Genomic DNA, 17,435 nt, shown 5'->3' on the forward strand with positions numbered 1-17,435 from the left:
AAAGTTGAGCAGTTAATGGAAAAAATGCTTCTATACACAGACAAAGAAGGCAGATCTAAAAAAAAAAAAAAGTCCCCTACCATTTTGTATGCAGAATTTACCTTTAGATGTTGGTACTTGGTTAAATAAAGGTAAAGCCAGGTTGGATGGGGCTTTGAGCAACCTGATCTAGTGGAAGGTACTCGATGCCGGTACCAGGTGATGACAGGTTACGCAGACCAGTAATGCCAAAGCAAACAGGGTCCATCCCAGCAGACAGGAGACGCGCAAGATAAATACACCACCACCAGATCAGCCCCGCGGCTCGCTTTAAGGGAGCAGATTGTACTTCTGTGCCTTACAATGCACCTAGAACGATCTGTAACAAGGTACTTAAAACTTCAACACATGTAAGGCCTAAAATACAATTTCTGTCAACCTAATAGGCATTACAGACTCTCGGTGTATTTTATTAGCTAGATGCTAATGGAGCTACAATATACCAGGTCACATTTTAAAAGTTACAAATAGTTTATAAAGGCTTAATCAATCATTAAACAGGTGTTTTAATAAATGGCTAAATCAATCATTATAAGCCATAGCTCTAAGTGAGCTATCAGACTTTATAATAATCGGCAATATCTCCAGCTGAGGTTCTCATATCTACCTGTAAGACATCATCATGTTACAGACCCAAAGAACAGAACGTGCTATCTATCACTTCTTAACTACCTGTACATAGATTTTAATGTAAATACAGGCCATACATGGTCACACTTCACACAGGTGATGTTAAAAATACAGATGAAACATTGCAGAGCACTAAAAAGTGGTCCTTTGGGATGGCACTGGAGAATATTTAATAAAGTCAAAAGCTGCAGGCTAATTTCCCCCGAGAGTTCCCATTTAGAGCCTGTCGCAGTGAGAATCCATCACAGACAGCACTGATTCACCCACACCGGAGAGAAAAACCACCTCTTCCTTCCCCGCTGCCAGCCACCAGGATATCAGCTTCGGTAAACGAAGGAAGCGTCTCTTCCAGACCGCTGCCTACAGCACAACGCTTCTCGGCTGCCGCGAGCGCGGCTGGTGAGCCTCACTCGCTCCTCAGGCTGCAAAACCTGAGCGTTAGCAGCGACTTCCAGGGGCTGTGAACATCCCACCGCAGGTAAGCGTTTGGAGAGGAGAGAGGGCTTCCATCTGCTTGGATGCTTGCTCTGCTTGGAGGAAGCTCCTGAGCAGCCCGAGGCTGTATCCAGCGCCAGTCGCACCCAGCTCGGAGTGGTCGGGACTTAAGGAATTGCACACCCCAGGTCTGACCCATGATGGGAATCCAAGAGTTTGCTCCACTGACCCAAAGAGGAGACGACGCTTGGGAGCAGCAATTCCCACCCTTGCTCTTTGGTTGTACGCACAAGCAGCCTGTGCTCTCTCCTCCAAGGGGGGGGGACTTCTGAAAGCAGACAGGTGAGGTGACAGAATGAGCCTCGCATCTTTAGATGGAGCTCTTAACCTTAAGATATTTAATGTAACATTTCTCAGGGGATGGGGGGCGGGGGGGGGGAGGCAATCAAGTGCACTCCCACCATCCTCCCCAGCAAGGAGACCAGATGTCTCACCTGAGCTCAACCTGGGGCTGCTACTTGTCTGGGAGGGATGGGAAGAGAAAGGGCCAACTGAGCAGAAAGGGAGATACCTCTTCAGCTCCAACAAGACAAGGTCCCTGGCCAAGGAACGCACCACCAGTTCCTCATTTGCTTTACCGAGAGAAGTTAAAAAGCAATAAGCACAGAGGCACATAGCTGGAGCAGATGTTTCTAATTCTTCACTGCTCACAAGCAGCAGCTCTTCCCCTCCTGCTCACCCACCTACCCTCTCTGCTGGCATCCCATGGTGGGAGCGTGATGCCGAGGGACGGAGCAGAGCCCTTCCCCAGTGCCAGAGCTGCTCCTCGAAGCTCCCACCCCAGCCTCTCTCATAAACCTCCCCGGGATGGGTTGCAATCAAGCTCTTCCACTTGCTCCTCCTTGTCATTCATGCCAGGTAACCTTTGCAAATACTTCTGAGCACTCCCAAAAAGCAAGCCAGGCTGCAAGAGATGCAGGGAAGTCTGTTTAACATGCAGACTGATGCATTAAAATAACGCCCCTCCTGCGGCACCGCTGTTCTCTTTGACACACCAACCTAAAGGTTAGTTATCAGGAGATATTCAGACTTCAAAGTAAAACCACTAAACTTTAAACCATTTAAAAAGTCTGCATCACACCCACGTGTGTGAAGGGGAGAAAGGAAAGGCATCCTGTCCGCTGGTTTAAAAAAAAGTTATTTCATGTCACTGTCCCTTATGCAACGAGAGCTACTCAGCTAGGATAAGATCAGCCACTGACCAGGATTGCAAATTTATCTTCCCTTGGTAGCACGATCTTCCACTAATAATCATATCACAGAAAATAATATAGAAAACCTTTTAAGAATTGCACTTTGAGTCACTAGCAAGGCACAAAATGCTCGCATGGCAAAAGGCAAAATCTTTTCATTTAACTGCAAGGGTGACATGAATCACTGATGGGGAGCACAGATGCAGATAACAAAACGCCGCAATCCTGGTGTCAACGGCAGCATGGGAAAACCCGGGCAGTGCTGAGACGCTGCAAATCGAGCCAGTGGGGCTTGGTTCAGAGGGAAGATGCAAAGCATCACCAGCTGACTCACCCCGAGAAGCCGGGATTTGATGTGCTCCACTTCTGACAGTACCTCTCTGTACCTGTAATTCGCATCTGGGCAGTGCCGTCCTGCCCCAGGACTGTAAAAATCGATACAGACACAGTCCAAGACATCCAACCCCTTCAGAGGATTAAGGGCAATTTTTATATTCTTGCTCCCAGCCCCAGATACACACCCCCATGGGCCTCACTTGGCACAGAGCAGAGGCAGCACCAGGAGCTAAGCTGGCAGAAAACCACCCTACACCTCCCGTGTAGGTACAAACCTTTAAACCAACATTAAACTTGCAAATAAGCTTTCAGAGACCGCAACTGAAATCCATAAGCCTCTACGCACCTAGCCCCAAGTCTAGTGGTTTTGAGGCTGGATCAGAAGTGTTTTCCAAAACTGTGCTGGAAATTAAAACTTGTATGTGCAAATAACACAATTTAAGGATGCGGACTTCCCAGTTTCCCATCACCATTTGCACAAAGACTTCAATCTCATCCCACGAATCACTGCACCAGGCAACAGTGCACTACTCTATCAATGACATCATTGGCAGATTTGATTACAGTGCTGATTACATCATCACCCACAAGAGATTATGCAGCTTTCCAAATGGCACCAGCAGCTTCTAAATAGCTTAAATAGAGGAAGCCATAAAGGACATATATATTTAAGACGACTCGCGCTGTTAATTTAATACAAGGACTTTCAACACTATCTTTTGGAAATATCAGTACATGGGCAAAGTATTTTCACATGCCATTGCTACATTAGTGAGCCAGCACATGCTTACGAGATTATTTTGGGTCCTGGAAAAGTCACACACACACACACAAACTCACTGGGAGCGAAGGACCCTGCAACAAGGCGGCCAAGACTGAGACTTTGCACGAGCGAAACCAAGAATGTCCTCGCTGGTCGCAGGGAATGGGCAACCCAAGATTTGCCAAGCGCACAATAAGGAATGTGTGCGCTGAACCATCTCTCTCCAGGACGGGAAAAATACTTAGAAAAGCCTATTTAAATGACTCCCAGCAGAAGATAACAAAGTTTAATAACAGGAACTCAAATGAGAACCAAGCAGCCATTACAGAATCTGGCGCTATGCGGATGGGAACACGAGAAGGACAGCGTTTTGCTGTCCCCATGCCACACACCAGCGTTAGATCTGTCACGGGTAGCTGCTTCTTGCTCAGCCTCCCCTCCTCCGAGTGGACTATTTGCAGCAACAGCATTAAAGCAACCATCAAGCAGATGCTTAAAAAACGCAGAATGACGTTCAAATGACATCTATCCATAAAGCAGCCCAAACCACAAACATCTGAAGAAGATTTTCACTTAATCCAATTTACTGTAATCTCTCTCTTTAGTTAAAATGACAGAAATGTCAAAATGGGACTTTACTCCTCTGTCAAAGCATCTCATGGTGAAAAGGAAAATAAGCAGGCTCTCACACACAGCACCACTTATTAGGTTAGAAATGTCAAAACTGTACTTTGATTCTCACTATTAGCAGTCACATCCACACGCTGTGCCCTTCTGTTTCACTTCATTTCCCCCAAAAGTGAGCACAGAGCATATGCCTGACGCCAAGCAGCATCTAGGCAAAAACTCAAGTTACCCATTTTTTGTTTCCAATGACCCCACGCTCATCGCCGTTCACGGGCGCGCAGACCCTCCCACGGTCTCTCTTATATCACATATAAGCCGTCTTATTTACCATCAAAGGTCTGAGGAAGACTGCCTTCTACTGCTTCCGAAAAAAGAAAACAACGATCCAAGCCTTCTCAACAGACCAACCTTAAACTGCTTTCCCCCATCTCTCCATGTTAATTAGCAAACGGGATAACTGACTCTCTGCCCAGGAGTTAAGCACATGTGTGTCTGCATACATATTTCCACGTGCAAGTGTGTGTATCTTTTTTCCCAATGGTCACAAAAATTAAACCATTATCCAAGAGTCCAGAAAAGTGAAAGAAAAATACCTACTGTCAGGAGCGGGGTCTTCATGCATTATTTAACAAGAACTCTGTTGGCAAAACTGGTGTTGTTTTTATATAAAAGCTAATAGAAATTGTACCTCCAGGTGTCAAAACAGTGATGGTAATTCCTGCTGCCTCAGACATCTTGATGTTTCAATTTTAGCAGTATGAGGAGCCTGCAGGGAATCCAAGAGGGTAAAGTGCTTGTACTCAAAGAGAAGCAGAGAGAAGGAGAGCCTTTTTATTTCTTTATAAAGGGCTCAGGGGAACAGTTCTACTCACTGGAATTATCAGATCTGGTTCCCTTGCTCCTTCCCTTCCTTGAAAGAGGAAAGAGCAAGATAGGCTAACAAGGAGCGATTGTATCATGTCGACAGGAGAAAAAAAAAAAAGAAAAAAGAAAAAAATCAACGAGGCTGCTAAGGAGAAGCACAAAGACAAAGAAGCGAACGGAAGACACCGTTGAGGTGCAGCAGCACAACAGCAGCTGCAATTAACAGGATGCCTAAATGACTTCCACAGAACGGAAAAGCTGCGATGGAACAGCAATTTTAATTTTTAAGTTTCCGCCTAAAAGCACAGCAGCACGTTGGACCCCCCTAAGCCCCCTCCCTTACTAACTTCCAACTGCACTTCTTCGTTTTCACCCTTGGTGCCAGGAAAGATCAGAGCTGTATCTCCACCTGCACAAGACCAAAGCCAGCACTGGGAAGCCGTAGGCTGCTGACACCATGCACCTAGGGCCCTCGGGTACTCATTTATATATAGAACAGCTACCTGCTAGCTTTCATTTTAAAAAAGGATGTTAGCTCCCTGCATCAGCAAATGGAAGCATCTCCCAGATCTTTACTGTCCTTGCAAAGCACTGCAGATGCTGGCTGATCTGCCAGTCTTGGTGTTTGTCCTCTGCTCAGAAACCTCCAAGGTCGCAGATGACATCTCAACTGCCTCCTCCCGTCCTCTTCCCGCTTCTTAACCTTTTCACAGCTTCCTCCTACGTTCGCTTTGTATAACCCACGGTGGAAAGCAGCTGCCCACCTCTGAAACCCACTGCTGACAGGTGGGGATGGCTCCGTACAGCACCCTAGAGCACAAGTACACCGGGGAAATAAACCTGCAAAAGCAAACCCGCACTTCTACCCAGTGCAGTGCTTGCTGCCAAGGCCTTTACAAAGGTATTTAAAAAAAAAAAAAAAAAAAAGAAGAGTGAGTATCCATCTGTCTTACTTTCTCCACTATCTGCACACCTTCTGCCACCCCACAACTCTTCTTTTTCTGACACAGCAAATATTTGATTTCTGGACTACAGCACAAATTCACTGACGATTTACACCCCTTTGGGCCAACTCTGGGGATGGGATCACGCGAACCAACTCGGCCCACTGCACCTCCCCAGAGCAACGATGGGGCAGTGAGACAGTAAAATAAAAGCTAGAGATGCATAAAGCATCATCTTCCTGACCACCCCTGCGAGGCACAGCAAACTCGCCAAAATCAGAGTCATGGCAAAGGCACGAGGCAGTAAGTACACCCTTACAAAATTTCAGTTATTAATTTATTATGACACCTATTAAATAGTTGTTTCAGGTCAATGCCCCACCTTAAAACCACACACAGTCCAGGCCACCATCCCCGAGGCACAGGCTGCGAGGAGGAGGGCAGATCCGCACAGCCCTCAAAATCCATCCTCCTGGGCTGCCACTTCTAGGAGAGCCCCAAGGACGACGCCATGGTCCGGGCACTCCTGTTTCCGTATCACTTCCACCATGGAGGAAAGCAAAATTCGGACAGCGGGGGCACAGACAAGGAGAAAACAATAGCTCAGGAGTTTGCAAGCAGCTCGGCATGGCATTCAAGGGTAAAAAAAAAAAAACCAGCTTCTCCAGGCAGCCACTCGGCCAGGGACACAAAGATCTTGGAGAGATCCTTCATTGGGTCATGAACTTTCGCAACCCCGTTGGAAAAACAGCACTGAGGAAATTCCCAAGGAAAAGTAAATGGATGCAAGAGCAAGCTGAGGAGTGCCAGAACTGCTGCCAGTCGCATTTCACCTAAGCACATGCCCAGCCCTTCGCATGCACGCTCCTTCCACCCAGCAGCCCGCTCAGCAGCGCAACCACCCTCTGGACCCGCATCCGACGCATCCCAGGTCCTGCCTCGCACTCACCGCCCTGGAGCATCACTGGGACCAGACAAGGACCAGGGCACTCTCCTCCCACCCGGATCTGCATCCCACAAAGTCTTCCCAGACAGCTGTACCAGGACCCCTCCCCACTCAAGTCCTGCTCAGGCATCACTTACAGCTCGCTAATATTTCAGGGACTGGCGGTCATCACTCCCACCCACCCCGAGAGAGACATTTGTTGCCTTCTTGCTTCTCCAGCCATGTCTCACAGCGCGTGGTATAAACTTTAAGAGGCAATGACCTCATCGGAGCTGGGAAGAGGGAGGCGGGGGAATTGGCTACTTGCCACCTTCTCATTTTTCACATAAAAAAATAATTTATGAGAGAAAGCCCATTTTATTCATCTAAAAAAAATCCCATTAGAAGCAGCAGGCCTGCCTTGGAGTGCATCACTTGTACAGCAGCTCCTGGAGCAGCACCTACATGGGGTGGTGCAGAGCGGGACCCCCAGCACCCCATGTACCCCCTGCTCCAAGGCAGAGCCCCCCAACACCCCCAGACACCCCCGTGCTCCACTGACTATTCAGGAAACATTAGGCTACAGTGCAAGCATCTCCCCTCGTCTTCGTTAAGGCTGACTTCCCCTGTAAGCGCAGGGAGAGACTCCCAACTCTCTCTAATTTGTAACTCTTCCAAAAGGGCAATTAAACAGGCAAACCGTAGCTAGCGACTGAGATTTCGGTTCAGCTCTCTGGGATCAGGCCATCAGACAGGGCTCTGCGGTGAGCAATAACTGCAAGGCATGTCATTAATTTTGCCCAGACATGCATCGCACCCTATTTCTGAACACACATATAGCATGTCTGCAGTGCTCTGTAGACGCAGGATACACGAATCCTGCATACTCACACATTTTATATACTCGTATTACTTATGTTATAGATTCACACATACGTTACTCATAGCTCTTAAGAACAGAACATACAGTTCATCTTGGCACGAATCCCAGAGGAAGGGAAAAAAAGCCTTGCAGTAACAAATCTAACTCGCATTGAGTCCAACAACATCTGTGGTAGGAGTTACAGCAGTATTATGGATCATTAAATTATTGAATTATTTTGTATAACGCACCCGTGCGTCTCGGATAACGCCACTCAAGCCTGCTGTTTCAAGGGACATCTCCCAACTTGAAGCATGCCACCACTCTCCCAAGGTTTTGCCTGTAACTGCTGAACACACGCAGCAACTGTGGGCAACTGTGGAAAAAGCAGTTTATATCTGCAGTGTTCGCTTGAAAACCCCTCGTGTACATCAGTTCCACTGAGGCGCCCCTATATTTCAAGTTCGGGCCCAAACGTTCATATGGGACCATAACTGTCCCTAAAAAGTGCAGTAGCTCTGAAGTTAAGCATGCCAGACAACACCGGACTCCACTCGCTAGAGCAGACTGGCACAGCAGTAGGGATATTTAATCTGTACACACCATACCACAATGGCAAAAAGTCAGATTGGCAGGGACTGAGAATGTAACTCCCTAGTAGGACACTGCAATGAAGTAAAACATTAAAAAAAAAAAAAAATCACAGCGCACTGCAGCTTCTATATGCATTTGTAACCTCTACAGCAAGTTTGCAGCATATCAATGCATTCTTCACATCCCCTCCAAAAAGGGCTTCGTCCACTCTTAGGAGCTTTAAACCCAATGTCAGAGAGATTTAAAAAGAAGTCACAGCTGTAACATTATGCTCATTTACTGCAGGAGAAGTGAGCAGAACGAAGCGAGGCACAGCTCACCCCAGCTCAGGCAGCACCGACGCTGCCCCGATCCAGCCCTGCCGTCCCACCCGCAGCATCCCACTCCTCAGCCGTGGCTTTCCAGCAGCAGCAAAAGCACGATCCCGCGATCTCTCCCTGACAAGGGATTCCCACCACACCAGAAGCATCCTCCCCAGGACTACAGGACCACGACCCTTAGAACCAGCGAAACCACCCAACCTCAAAGTTTTGAGAGCAGAGTTTACCAGCAATAACTCCTTTTATGCGACAGCCAGCACAAAAACAGCAGCTGCAAACTCCCACTGGCCTGACCAAAGTCAAAACACACCACGCACTGCTTTTCAGGCAAACCCAAATTACAGCATCATCTGCTGACTGTTCCCGGGACGAACAAACCCACATTAATTACAGGCTAAACTTTGCAATTCACCTCTCAAAAGCACGAAACATCAGCAAAACTGCTTTGATCACACCAACAAATCCCTCTCCAACCGACAGAGCAATGCGTGAGACTGAGATGTTCAGCAAAAAAACTTTTTCTCCCCTTTTTCCTTGTTGCTTCCCTCCCCCAAAAAAATACATGCTCCAAGCCAACAAGGGCTGGAGGGATAAAATCAACCCCGGAAAGGAGCAGGGGCTCGCAAAACCTCGCGCTTTACCTCCGTCGGCAAACGGCTGGCCACCTCCGGGCAACCGCAAAAGTGTATTCTCAGCCTCCAGTGCTAAACGCTCTTTCTGTGTCGCCGGGCCAAGTCCCAGTTTTTCAAAGCAACTTCTTTCTGCTGTGGCCTAGTTTAGCTCTCCAGACAAAACGCCACCAAAACAAAAGCAGCCCAGCCAGCCCGGGGAGGGAAGGGGGGGTACTTACCTAGCAGCATCCCCGCATCACCTCCGCTACCTCCTGCATCTTTAGCAGCCACCCTCTCAACTTCAAAATAAATAAATAAAGAGAGGCCACACAGCCTTAAAAACCAAGCTGGAAATGAAATGGAAAGCCTGTAATTATTTCTCAATGCTCCTGCCAGTCTCAGCCTATAAACACAGTGGATTACATAAGTCCACCCCTCCTGTTTTGAAGCCAAAAGTATGAGCTTTTCCTCCAGCTCTGGCAGCAAGTAATAATTCCTCGTCGGCATGGCAACGCTGGCTGGCTTCCAGCAGACAATGGGCGAGTTGAAATACTGCTACGGCCTTTTTATAGCTTAGCTCTGAAAAACCTCTAAAATATTAGCTATCTGATGGCTAACCCAACTCGACAACCTCCCCTCGTTTAACCGTTTCCTTCCTGCGCCGCTGCCCGGCGTCGCCCAGATGCGCAGTCCAGGGCAGCGGTGCAGGGGATGCTCCTCTTCCCGGCGACAGCGCGTGGGGACTGTTTCCCATTTAATGGGTTCGTTGGCTTCTCACCGGCGCAGCATCTGCAGCGACTGCCACAGACTCAGCGCGATGTTTGGGTTTTTTCGGTTTTATTTCGCTCTGTTACTCAGCAGGTAAGTTTGCTCCGCTGCATTCACTCCAGCAAGCTGCACGTGAGGTTCTCCTCTCCGCTAGCCTAGCTCGAGGGAAAACAGACAGCAAAATAACACTTCTGCGTGCAATTTTGTCATTGCCCTCCCGTGCAAGCAATGATGAAGCTTGTGGGGCTCCATGCGTGATTTGCAGAGCTGCGAGGAAGCAAGACGCTTTAGAAATCCTCTCTCAGCAAGTCCTGGGAGGACCCATCCATCCTTTTGGGATAGCATTGCGGGGATGTCCTGGAGAACCAACTGCACTCAAGGTGCCCTGTGCCCCTGTGGCAGTGTAGGGCAATCTGCCCATACACAGTTTGGGCTTTTTCTGCAGCTGAATGAGTTAAAAGCACTAACACACCCCAGCGAGACTGAGGACCAGCAGCAAAACTCAAACAGAGGAGAAGACACTCAAGACATCACTCACGTCAATGGTGTAGCAAAGACTGCTGAAGTTAAGGAGCCTCGTGATTGAGTTTCAACCAAATCCTACCAAAATGAGCAGCTAACACAAACACGCAGCAGCTCCCAAGATCACGTGAAGTTCGTATTTACCCTTAATACACACACAAAGCTGCCCAGGATGACTCCACCATCTCCACACCCTGGCACAGACCCTGACCACCTGAAGGCCAGCAGGTCCATCACGCCAGCCTCATTTACACCTCCGAGCAGGAGCTCAGCGAGTGCCACTGCCATGTGCTGGCTCACTGCAGCTCTGAGTAAAACTCACCCCGAGGGCTGGGAGATCCTCTGCAATTTGCTGAATTTTGCAAGTTAGCAAACAAGCAAGGAAAACAATAGAAATTAAAGAGAAAATTAAAAAATAGCAGAGCCAAGGCCACCACAAAAATACAGTTAGCTCCCTTCTCAAAGCTCAAAATAGTGTTCACGAACCGGCTCCAAGTCTGGCAGTGGCTCTGGGAAACCCAAAGGCTCCTGCTCTGCACTAGTGGCTGGTGACTCTCCACGGCCAGCCCCTCTGCACGCAGGCGGCCTGCTGCCCCTGCGATCTCAAGAAAAGGCTTGAATGCATGACCCATGGGAGTCTTTAACACGCGAAAACCAGAAGGCAAACAAAAAAGGAACATTTCTTTCTAAATCTCATTAAGTCAGAGAGCATGATTATGATTTTTTTTAATGTGCAAAGGTGATAACGTTGCTTGGAGCACTAGTTCAATTAATTATTTTATGGGGATAAACATACTATAGGCGACACTAAATGCAAATCATAAAGGTTCCTTGGTACCTGGCAGGCTCGCAGCTGCTCAGCCTTTGCTACAAGGCTGCCCTTCCTAATGCCAAAGAGCCTAATTCTCACAGCAACTCTCCGAAAGAGTCAAGCAATCATCTTAGCACAAACCAGGATGCAGCAAACCCTGGCAGATGCTGGTTCCTATAGCAAAGCATCCAAGATGGCCAAAAGTAGCCATTGTTGCCTCCAATAATTAAATGCACATTACACTACCGCAAAGCCAGGCAGAGCCACGCACAGAGGAAAAACCACAACTGGCACCGAGCATCCACCTGAGTCCTGCAACCTAAGAACAGGCTGGGGTAAAAGACATCACCTTAAATGTCTTAATGCTGTTTTGTCAGATGAGAACTCAGGGACACATGCCTGGAACACCTGTGTTTTCTAGGGGAGAATAATTTCTTTTTTATTTTTAATGGCCAATTTTCTGGGTTCCACCCCAGTAAGTAACAGGCGAACAAACCACAGAGAACTGAAACGAAGGGACTTGTGCAGGGATGGGTTCCAGCCCTGCCCTGCTGAATGCTGCAGGCACATGGCTGCATTCATGCTCTGCTACTCCCGTGAAACCTCAGTGGGTCGCGGGGATACCTTCCTGAGCAGACCGCATTTGATCCCCGTCTCCTGTCCTGCGCCCCACAACCTCCTTCACAACTTGCTATTACCAAGATGACAAAAAAATCACAGCTACAAAATACCCTATCCCCAACCTGAAAAGGAAAAAAACACACCTGTTTGGGAAAAACAAAGATGATATTTTCTCCTGGGTGTAATGCACCACGTGCACACGCCCGCAAAGATGCTGCGCATCTTCAAAGCGGGCATCAGGAGCCACAGGAAACAGAAAATGATAAAGTCAGAGCTAAAACCTTTAGAGAAACCTTGCTACCCTTACAGAGACCAACCTCCCTTCTCTGGGCAAGGAACATCCCCACCATGACCCCAGACACGCAGATGTGTGATCCAAGATGGGGAATAACAAGTTACAACTACAAAGCCCCGCTGAAACTTTAAAATGGCATCACACTACACATGCTCTTCCAGCTTAAACCCTTAATTAAAGAGACTATTCTTTACAGCACTGGAGCAGCTCCAACTCCCATTGTTAAATTTAAAATAAAATCCTGCAACCCCACAGCATCTGTAAGACATTAAAACATTCAATACTGACTTCTTTATTCAGCTTTAAGACATCATTTAATGATTTTTCCTCTCAAACCCCAAATCTAAGGATTTAAAGAAAATAACCAGCAGCACCTCTTACGGGATGCCTTTTCTCTTTTTTTTTCTTAAATTAACCTTCTGCAATAATATCCTTGACCTTTAACAATTCAAAACTGATTAAAGCCTCATACATGCACATGTATCATGTACAGCCTCTGGGCAGACTGCAAGACCAGGGCTGCATTCAGCGCTCGGTGCCAGGACGAAGCAGACTCTGTGGCACGGAAGCCAGCTCCAAATACAACCCATTCATACACAGGGGCAAAACAAGAAAAAAAGGTAGATTTGACCACAGAAAATCACCATGAGCACAAGAAAAATATGTTAGAAAGCCTATTTTGGTCATTGCTAATAAAGCTGGAGCCACAAGCCAGAACCTTGTTGTTCTAGCCTCCGCTATTCCAAGGTGGGTCTTCACTTCTGCTCTCTCTGGAGAAGGAGCCGCTTGCAGCTGCTGACAGCTCCTCCGCCACCCCTCAGGTAGTGCCCGCGCGCTGGAAGGCACACGGTCAGCCATGGCAAGGGATCCAGACATGACGACTTTCCTGACAGGACCGGGAGAAGAACTCGGGCTGAATGCCAGCCTCTGCAAAGTCAAGGGGAGCCTCCATTCACTGCCCAGGGAGCAGGATTTCAAGCCCAGTCTCTGGGAATATCACCCAGAGCAGCCTCTGGCAGCCATGGCAGACCATGACAAACCTCCACATTTCCATAAAGCCCGTTTAACTTTAGCAACACTTCTGGTATTCCTCCCTTAAGCAGTTTCACGGCCACAGAAACATTTTGGGGTGGCAGGCAGAAGAGAAGACCCAAAGCTTAACAGATTAGAGTGCAGTTCATGAAGCAATGGATGCGCAAGGTCTCCCCTGCAACAGAGGCACACAAGAAGGTGACCTGGCTGAAAGAGGCAGGTCCACAGGGTGTGTGGACATCCCCAACGAGCACAAGCTCAAGTGCGTGGCTGGATTCTGCTCTGCTGTGCCCAAGGTACGCCCCATCCCCACGAGGAGCCTGCCCCGAGAGGGGTACCAGACCAGGGACCAGTTCCCACCAGCAAGCAGGCAGCCTACACACCAGTCAACTGCACAGTCACTTTCATCTCTGTTCGGGTGATAATATCGTATCTGGGCTATGTTGACGGGCACTCCTGCCTGCGTGCTCACAGCAACTCTGCTGCGCCAAAAACATGAAAAGGGAAGCGAGGTTTGCAGAAAATCCCAGTAAGTTATCTCCAGCAGTTCCCACAGCTAATTAAACTGTTCAGTCATGCATGCTTTAAAGTTCATAAAACTAAAAAAAAGTCACAAAAACAAACACAAAAGCCTGACAATTAGTGGAAGCAGGTTTGTTTGATCAACTCTCCCCCACCTGCCAAGTAGCTCTGTGGCCACAGTAGCAAATCGCCCATGCAAGTCAGTCCTGTGCGCTGATCCTACCACATAGCTCCCAGCCTCCTACACCCACAGCTGCGTGGCCAGGGCTAAACCACCCTCTTGCTCCACAAGCCAGAGCCTTCAAAAACACACCCAGCCCCAGGTAAAATTACACACTGGGCATACCTGCCTCTACTAGCGGAGCCTGCAGCAGAGAAAAAACTTTGCATGGGCCAAGCCACGTCTTTAGGAACAGGCTCCGACGTCAGAAAATGCTGCTAACACAAGCAAAAGAAGGAAGCACGTGGCACGTACGTAGGAACCGAAGGATGCTGGATGAGGAACACAAAGAAGGGAGGAGGCAGAAGGCGACGACTCATTCAAGGATCTGTGCAAATCTGGCATTCCCAGGCAGCACCCCTCCAACTGGATCAAGAAGTCCAGCAGCAGCGTGTATCCCATGGACTTAACAAGCCAGTATCAGCAAAGCAGAACCAAGGTTACACACACCCAAAACTGGCACACGGTAGGTAGCCGTGAAAGGAGAAAATCCATGCTAGTAAGAATATAGCTTAAAAGGAAAAAAAAAAAAAAACCAAACCAAAAAAACCCAACCCAACAGAGGGGAGCGGGGGAAGTATCACGCCTTTTAGAGAAACAAATTAGAAGGAAAGAAAAACAAAATCAAGAATCTGATCCAAAGCCATGCTATACCAGTAAGAATCTTCTCTAATTGTTTCAGTGAGTTCTGGACTGTCCTTGCCAAAGGCACTGCCTAGGCTATTTAAAAAAAAATTTTTGAAAGTACCAAAAACTAGTCCTCTGAAAGTCACACCACTAAGTGTGCAAGACCCTAAGTATCATCCTAAGACTTGGGACAGTTGCAGAAAAAAAAAAAAAAATAAGAGGCCACATGGACAAGCAGACCCTGCAAGCAAAGGAAGAACACAGTTAAGATGTTCAATAGCTAAGTTACAAAAATGTAGCAAATCCCAGAAAGACCAAAAAAAATAGCTAGCTCAGGCTGGGTGTGGAAACAGGAGACGACCGAGACCAGATGAAGCACAAATCACTCTTGTGCAAGCCAAAAACCTAGGTACGGATTTGAGGACAAGTGTCCAGCCACCAACCGGGAGAAGTGGTAGTCACAGGGATTTTGAAACAAGGCTGAAACGCATAAAAAAAAGTTTCCAATTTATTTTTTAATTCAGGAAAGGATAAGTCCATAGCCAAGCAACCACCACACCGGTCATCCTTCAGAGGATTCCACATTCCCTTATTTGCAGTCTGAAACAGAAATATCCCATCATGAAAAAACATAAACAAACAAAAAAAGCCAAACAAGAAGAGGGCTGTACCCTAGACATGCAGTTCAGATGCTTCCCAAACACACACCACTGCTTTCTGTTTATTTTCAGCTGGAACTTCCCCTCCACATCCACCGCCCCCCTCCTTCCACTTACAAACTGATATGCCATTTAACATCTCCTATCTGCTGGCTCTGCCCACCGCATCCTCAGCATTTAAAATAAGCAAGCTATGACAAACGCTGGGTAAAACCCAGTCGCTATGAATACTGCAAAAGCAGAGCGGCTGAGGGGTATTGCAGACTAGTCATATGCCTCAATATTTTGTCCTCAAGAGCTCGGCCAATCCATTTAGCAATGGAGCAGGACTCTAATAATAGACACAAGGATACACAGGAGATAAATGTACACAAGACAAAAATAAACCCCAGCCTTGTTATAATTTTAATACAGGAGCTAAACTGGGAAATGATAAATGAAGACCGTTTCCACAGTCAAGTCAAGAGGGAAATTTAACTCCCAACAGCCCAAGAGCAAACACACACATTGAAAACTGGATGAGGGACTTTCGGAAAGCTACAGGATTGGATGAGCATTACTTTTTAAATAAGTTTTTCATTATTTCAAATTACACCAAAAAACCCAACGCTTTATCGTTTTCCAGGGCAACCAGAAGCAGATTTTAAGCCACTGTACATGTTCTCAGACATCAAGTGCCTGCAGTTGTGGGGCCAACATCCATCTCAAAAAGTTGCTTTCAGCTCCCTGGAAGCAGTGTAGCATCACGGCAGCTCATTTTGATCTCAGTCAGTGATCTCAAATTAAAGCTTTAATACACTCATACACAGCTATAAACTCCTACATACATTTTTCCTTTATGAGTTTTAGCCTGTCTCCAGTCTACATGGTTAACCACGCTCCCCCCACAGCCCCTGCCTTTGCTTTAGAAAACAACCTCTGGTGTTTAATGAGATTAACTATTTCCCCATGGAAGTTATCTGAGGAATAACTCTTCCCTTCCCACAGGAATACCCAGAGGAGCCTCAAAGATTTCACAACCTTAAGCCCTATGTCATCACAAGTTATACTTTTGCATACACAAACATCTTCTGCTTAATCAAACGAGGACACAGATGCAGGGGCTGTGGGTCAAAGGAGAGCTACGATCCTCTGATCCGACCCCTCACCAGATGTCTCCAGCCCACGGTTTCACCCAGCAGCTCTCAGACGCTCCCCAAGCCTCCGGGCATGGGAACCACCACGTTCCTCAGCAATCTGCCACAGCGTTCATCCCCCTACTGCCCACCCAGCCCCTCCATGAGAGACCCTGTACAGCCCCTCAAAAGGAGCTCCAACTTTGCACAGAAGTGGCTTTGCAACTGGCCATCGTGGTGCCTCTCAAAGGGCAGCAGGTACCAGCAACCAGGGTCCTGCCACGTACAGCATGAAAGAGAAGTGGCCACACTGGTGTGTCTGCAGGTGCCTTCACCTTGACAAGTTCTCTGCTCTTGAGCCATGGCTCTAGTTCCCAGGATGGCACCAGATCAGCTCCTCACATCCCTGGACACCTCAAAGGGGACTCCGAGCAGCCCTGGTATTTCTCCCATCTGATTCTCTCGAGCTCTGGCTTTGCAACTCCACAGGCACAGGGTCATTATTCAAGAGTGATGCAAGATGGGGCAGAGCAGATCTTTAATCACATTCGAGCCCTTCCTCTGCTGAATGACTGCTTGACCCTCTCCTCCCTTACAAGCCAGCCCTGTCCATGGCTTCAAAGCTCATTAAAAGGTCTACCTGGGTGCTAACAACCACAGGAGCACCCTTCTTCAGGTGACTCTCCATTGGAAGGAAGTCCATGCTGGCAGATCATTACCAGAAGGATGAAGGCATAAGAAACTGCTCAGAAACCCTGGCCCTATCACTAAGTCATGGACAGGTAGGGTGCTTCTAGACAGTACCTAGATTCAGACTTCCTTCAGTGAAGTAAGACTGGACCAGGCTAAATTTCACTGCATGTTTATCTCTGCTCAAACCATCCTACTAAAAAGGAGAAAGCAGTCATGTTCCAGACAGGAGCGGCTTTTTATAGCAAGCCATGGATATCTGGCACAATTTGCTGAAGGTCTTTCATCATGCACACAAGGTATAATGCTATCTAGTAATCTGAGGAAACATCCATGGGTTTTTCAACCTC

General features: G+C 47.7%; 1 protein-coding gene across 16 annotated transcripts in view; it reads right to left on the bottom strand.

The window, feature by feature from the left end:
- Positions 1-17,435, bottom strand: part of NCOR2 (nuclear receptor corepressor 2) — a 256,466-nt gene that overhangs the window by 194,273 nt on the left and 44,758 nt on the right. The gene's annotated exons all lie outside the window — the stretch shown is intronic.

This window comes from Nipponia nippon, unplaced genomic scaffold (genome assembly GCF_047370975.1).
Source record: "Nipponia nippon isolate SJK-2023a ecotype South Korea unplaced genomic scaffold, ASM4737097v1 scaffold_18, whole genome shotgun sequence".
NCBI classification, from domain to species: Eukaryota; Metazoa; Chordata; class Aves; order Pelecaniformes; family Threskiornithidae; genus Nipponia; species Nipponia nippon.